Source organism: Aegilops tauschii, chromosome 6 (genome assembly GCF_002575655.3).
Source record: "Aegilops tauschii subsp. strangulata cultivar AL8/78 chromosome 6, Aet v6.0, whole genome shotgun sequence".
NCBI classification, from domain to species: domain Eukaryota; kingdom Viridiplantae; phylum Streptophyta; class Magnoliopsida; order Poales; family Poaceae; genus Aegilops; species Aegilops tauschii.
The window spans coordinates 325,321,729-325,328,819 of NC_053040.3; positions in this window are offsets into that span (position 1 = coordinate 325,321,729).

Here is a 7,091-nt window from a genome sequence, read left to right on the forward strand (position 1 = left end):
TTGTTTAATGATTCTATTTGAGGATAGGAGTATTAAATATGTAGAGGCATTTAGTATGCAATGTTTAATAATAATTTTTGTGATTTGCTACAGTAGAGTATGATAAGGTTTTTGCATTGGTTTATACTAACTTATCTCACGAGTTCTTGTTGAGTTTTGTGTGGATGAAGCTTTTAAAATTTAGGGAAACCGTGATATAAAAGGAATTAAGGAGACACAAAAGCTCAAGCTTGGCGATGCCCAAGGCACCCCAAGATAATATTTCAAGAAGTCTCAAGCATCTAAGTTTGGGGATGCCCCGGTAGGCATCCCACCTTTCTTCTTCAACAATTATCGGTTAGTATCGGTTGAGCCTAAGTTTTTGCTTCTTCACATGAGTTGTGCTATCCTTGAAATGTCATTTTGTTTTGTTTTGCTTGCTGTTTTAATAAAAAAACTTAGATGTGAAAGTTTTTAAATAAAATAGAGTCCTCAAATAGTTGCCAGGGAGGCTAGGTAAGCGGCATTCACATCTCGTCAACGAAGCATTTTTCTATGGAATTGCTCTAGTGCTTCACTTATATATTTTTGAGCACGGTGTGCTTTAGTATTTTTGAAGAAATTCTCTCTTGCTTCACTTAAATTAATTTGAGAGAAAGAAATATTATGCTTATGATCTTCACTTATATCTTTTTGGAGTAGCTTGTCATTTACTCTTGTGCTTCACTTATATCCTATGTGTAAATTGTTGAATGAGTTGAATATCATGAAGTTAAAATTATATGTTCATATCATGCCTAGTAGTAGCTTCACATTGAGTTTAGAAAGTGAAATCTTTTGACGCTTGACAATCACAATATTGGTCATACAAGCAGTTCATGAATGATTAGTAGAAGGAAGAGAACTTTCACATGCAAATAGACTATCTTGGAAATATTTTGTGATTGTGAGCCCCCATCAAAATATTATATGCCAAAATTGTTGATGTTGGACAAGGAAGACAACATAATGATTTCTGTTTGTTCATATTCACATAGAAGTTATATTGTCATATATCCTTCAACATGTGGTGCTTGCCCCCCATCTTTGCTAGCCAAAAATTCTGCACCAAGTAGAGATACTACTTGTGCATCCAAAAACCTTAAACCCAAATCTTATTTTCAAGAGTCCACCATACCTACCTATATGCTGTATTTCCGTGCCGTTCTAAGCAAATTTGTATGTGTCATCTCTAATTTTCAAAAATAAATTTCTCTTTTGTGTGCTCGTATCGCTCGCGAGGCGGTGAGGGGTGGCCAATATTTTCCATGCTAGATGTGTTATTCTCACGATGAGTGTTTATTCACTTGTCATTGCAAGAGAGTAAGCAAAGGTTTTAGGGATGCCTAGTCCCGAAATGACAAATGAATTTACTTTATGTTGTCAAATAATAAATTCCTTGGAAAGTGTTGGTATGGAGGGCACCCGTGGATACGGCTAGCCATGGAAAGTGAAAGTATGGTGGAAAAAGGAATAAACTTTATTTTCTATTTGGGAACCGCCTATGATATATCTAGCATGGAAAGTGTTGGGCGCTCTAAGTCGTTTTCGTTGGTGAGAAAAGTATACCTCTCAAAAATTTTTTATCTCTCAATTTTTGCTTTGAGCTCTGGCACCTCTACAAATCCCTACTTCCCTCTGCGAAGGGCCTATCTTTTACTTTTATGTATTTACTTTCATGCAAGAGTCAAAGTTATTCTCTCTATTCCTTTTTATTTTTCTCTTTTGGCAAGCATCATGTGGTGAGGAAAGATCTAGGCACATATGTCCAGTTGAATATGGGCAGCATGAGTTATTATTGTTGACATCACCCTTAAGGTGGATACGTTGGGAGGCAAAACAATAAGCCCCTATCTTTCTATGTGTCCGGTTGAAACATTTTGCTCATGTGTATGCGGTGAGTGTTAACAATCATAGAAGACTATATGATGGTTGAGTATGTGGAGCTCTTACTTAGACTCCGTTGAATAAGTTGAATTGGAATTGCTTGGTGACTAAGAACTTAGGTTGTTGAGTTTCAAGAGAGTTCATTGTTTGAACCTTAACATGTGAATTGGTTGCCACTATAACATAAGAAAGTTTATGAGAAAGAATTGCTGTTATGATGCTAGGAAATGTGCACTTTGCTAGTATTCACACTTCATAAATTATTTCTTTTATCATTTACCGACTCGAGGACGAGTAGCAATTAAGCTTGGGGATGCTGATACGTCTCCAACGTATCTATAATTTATGAAGTATTCATGCCAATATTTTATCATTCTTGGATGTTTTACAATCATTTTATAGCAGCTTTATATCATTTTTTGGGACTAACCTATTGACCCACTGCCCAGTGCCAGTTGTTGTTTTTTGCTTGTTTTTTACATCGCATGAAATCAATATCAAACGGAGTCCAAATACCGCGAAACTTTTTGGAGATTTTTTATGGACCAGAACACCCAAGATGGGCCTGAGCTGCACCTGGGGGGTGCCCTGGCGCTCCCAGGTGGGTTGTGCCCACCTCGGTGGCCTCCCGCACCCCCACTTTGCACTATAAATTCCCAAATATTCCGAAACCCTTCGGGGTTACCCTAGACCAGAAGTTCCGCCGCCGCAAGGTCTCTGTATGCACGAGAACCAATCTAGACCCCGTTCCGGCACCCTGCCGAAGGGGGGAATCATCACCGGTGGCCATCTTCATCGTCCCGGCGGCCACCACGATGAGGAGGGAGTAGTCCACCCTCGAGGTTGAGGGTTTGTACCAGTAGTTATGTGTTTAATCTCTCTCTCTCTCTCATGATCTATATCATGGGCTTTGTTAATATAGTCGGATCATATGATGTTTCTCCCCTCTATACTCTTGTTGTGATGAATTGAGTCTTTACCCTTTGAAGTTTTGTCTTGTCGGATTGGATATTCAGAGATGAGAACACATGATACTGAAGGAAATATGCCCTAGAGGCAATAATAAAGTTATTATTTATTTCCTTATATCATGATAAATGTTTATTATTCATGCTAGAATTGTATTAACCAGAAACATAATACTTGTGTGAATACATAGACAAACAAAGTGTCACTAGTATGCCTCTACTTGACTAGCTCGTTGATCAAAGATGGTTATGTTTCCTAGCCATTGACATGAGTTGTCATTTGATTAACGGGATCACATCATTAGGAGAATGATGTGATTGACTTGACCCATTCCGTAGCTTAGCACTCGATCGTTTAGTATGTTGCTATTGCTTTCTTCATGACTTATACATGTTCCTATGACTATGAGATTATGCAACTCCCGTTTACCGGAGGAACACTTTGTGTGCTACCAAAAGTCACAACGTAACTGGGTGATTATAAAGGTGCTCTACAGGTGTCTCCGAAGGTACTTGTTGGGTTGGCGTATTTCGAGATTAGGATTTGTCACTCCGATTGTCGGAGAGGTATCTCTGGGCCCTCTCGGTAATACACATCACTTAAGCCTTGCAAGCATTGCAACTAATGAGTTTGTTGCGAGATGATGTATTACAGAACGAGTAAAGAGACTTGCCGGTAACTAGATTGAACTAGGTATTGAGATACCGACGATCGAATCTCGGGCAAGTAACATACCGATGACAAAGGGAACAACGTATGTTGTTATGCGGTCTGACCGATAAAGATCTTCGTAGAATATGTGGGAGCCAATATGAGCATCCAGGTTCCGCTATTGGTTATTGACCGGAGACGTGTCTCGGTCATGTCTACATAGTTCTCGAACCCGTAGGGTCCGCACGCTTAACGTTTCGATGACAGTTATATTATGAGTTTATATGTTTTGATGTACCGAAGGTTGTTCAGAGTCCCGGATGTAATCACGGACATGACGAGGAGTCTCGAAATGGTCGAGACATGAAGATTGATATATTGGAAGCCGATGTTTGGATATCGGAAGTGTTCCGGGTGAAATCGGGATTTTACCGGAGTACCGGGAGGTTACCGGAACCCCCCGGCAACATAATGGGCCTTAGTGGGCCTAGGTGGAAGAGAGGAGAGGCGGCTAGGGCTGGGCCGCGCGCCCCTCCCCCCTAGTCCGAATAGTACAAGGAGAAGGGGGGGCGCCCCCCTTCCTTCTTCTCCCTCTCCTCTTTCCCCCCTCCCAAGTCCTAATCCACCTAGGAAAAGGGGGGAGTCCTACTCCCGGTGGGAGTAGGACTCCTCCTGGCGCGCCCCAAGGCTGGCCGCACCTCCCCCCTTTGATCCTTTATATACGGGGGCAGGGGGGCACCCCATAGACACAACAATTGATCATTGATCTCTTAGCCGTGTGCGGTGCCCCCCTCCACCATATTACACCTCGATAATATCGTAGCGGTGCTTAGGCGAAGCCCTGCGTCGGTAGAACATCATCATCGTCACCACACCGTCGTGCTGACGAAACTCTCCCTCAACACTCGGCTGGATCGGAGTTCGAGGGACGTCATCGAGCTGAACGTGTGCTGAACTCGGAGGTGCCGTGCGTTCGGTACTTGATCGGTCGGATCGTGAAGACGTACGACTACATCAACCGCGTTGTGTTAACGCTTCCGCTTTCGGTCTACGAGGGTACGTGGACAACACTCTCCCCTCTCGTTGCTATGCATCACCATGATCTTGCGTGTGCGTAGGATTTTTTTTGAAATTACTACGTTCCCCAACAGTGGTATCAGAGCCTGGTTTTATGCGTTGATGTTATATGCACGAGTAGAACACAAATGAGTTGTGGGCGATATAAGTCATACTGCTTACCAGCATGTCATACTTTGGTTCGGCGGTATTGTTGGATGAAGCGGCCCGGACCGACATTACGCGTACGCTTACGCGAGACTGGTTCTTCCGACGTGCTTTGCACTGAGGTGGCTGGCGGGTGTCAGTTTCTCCAACTTTAGTTGAACCGAGTGTGGCTACGCCCGGTCCTTGCGAAGGTTAAAACAGCACCAACTTGACAAACTATCGTTGTGGTTTTGATGCGTAGGTAAGAACGGTTCTTGCTAAGCCTAGTAGCAGCCACGTAAAACTTGCAACAACAAAGTAGAGGGCGTCTAACTTGTTTTTGCAGGGCATGTTGTGATGTGATATGATCAAGACATGATGCTAAATTTTATTGTATGAGATGATCATGCTTTGTAACCGAGTTATCGGCAACTGGCAGGAGCCATATGGTTGTCGCTTTATTGTATGCAATGCAATCGCCATGTAATTGTTTTATTTTATCACTAAGCGGTAGCGATAGTGGTAGAAGCAATAGTTGGCGAGACGACAACGATGCTACGATGGAGATCAAGGTGTCGCGCCGGTGACGATGGGGATCATGACGGTGCTTCGGAGATGGAGATCACAAGCACAAGATGATGATGGCCATATCATATCACTTATATTGATTGCATGTGATGTTTATCTTTTATGCATCTTATCTTGCTTTGATTGACGGTAGCATTATAAGATGATCTCTCACTAAATTTCAAGATAAAAGTGTTCTCCCTGAGTGTGCACTGTTGCCAAAGTTCGTCGTGCCCAGACACCACGTGATGATCGGGTGTGATAAGCTCTACGTCCATCTACAACGGGTGCAAGCCAGTTTTGCACACGCAGAATACTCAGGTTAAACTTGACGAGCCTAGCATATGCAGATATGGCCTCGGAACACTGAGACCGAAAGGTCGAGCGTGAATCATATAATAGATATGATCAACATAGTGATGTTCACCATTGAAAACTACTCCATTTCACGTGATGATCGGTTATGGTTTAGTTGATTTGGATCACGTGATCACTTAGATGATTAGAGGGATGTCTATCTAAGTGGGAGTTCTTAAGTAATATGATTAATTGAACTTAAATTTATCATGAACTTAGTACCTGATAGTATCTTGCTTGTCTATGTTGATTGTAGATAGATGGCCCGTGCTGTTGTTCCGTTGAATTTTAATGCGTTCCTTGAGAAAGGAAAGTTGAAAGATGATGGTAGCAATTACACGGACTGGGTTCGTAACTTGAGGATTATCCTCATTGCCGCACAGAAGAATTACGTCCTGGAAGCACCGCTGGGTGCCAGGCCTGCTGCAGGAGCAACACCAGATGTTATGAACGTCTGGCAGAGCAAAGTTGATGACTACTCGATAGTTCAGTGTGCCATGCTTTACGGCTTAGAACCGGGTCTTCAACGACGTTTTGAACGTCATGGAGCATATGAGATGTTCCAGGAGTTGAAGTTAATATTTCAAGCAAATGCCCGGATTGAGAGATATGAAGTCTCCAATAAGTTCTACAGCTGCAAGATGGAAGAGAATAGTTCTGTCGGTGAGCATATACTCAAAATGTCTGGGTATAACAATCATTTGATTCAACTGGGAGTTAATCTTCCGGATGATAGCGTCATTGACAGAATTCTTCAATCACTGCCACCAAGCTACAAGAGCTTCATGATGAACTATAACATGCAAGGGATGGATAAGACGATTCCCGAGCTCTTCGCAATGCTAAAAGCTGCGGAGGTAGAAATAAAAAAGGAGCATCAAGTGTTGATGGTCAATAAGACCACTAGTTTCATGAAAAAGTGCAAAGGGAAGAAGAAGGGGAACTTAAAAAAGAACAGCAAGCAAGTTACTGTTCAGGAGAAGAAACCCAAGTCTGGACCTAAGCCTGAGACTGAGTGCTTCTACTGCAAGCACACTGGTCACTAGAAGCGGAACTGCCCCAAGTATTTGGCGGATAAGAAGGATGGCAAGGTGAACAAAGGTATATGTGATATACATGTTATTGATGTGTACCTTACTAGAGCTCGCAGTAGCACCTGGGTATTTGATACTGGTTCTGTTGCTAATATTCGCAACTCGAAATAGGGACTGCGGATTAAGCGAACACTGGCCAAGGACGAGGTGACAATGCGCGTGGGAAACAGTTCCAAAGTCGATGTGATCGCCGTCGGCACGCTACCTCTACATCTACCTTCGGGATTAGTATTAGACCTAAATAATTGTTATATGGTGCCAGCGTTGAGCATGAACATTATATCTGGATCTTGTTTGATGCGAGACGGTTATTCATTTAAATCAGAGAATAATGGTTGTTCTATT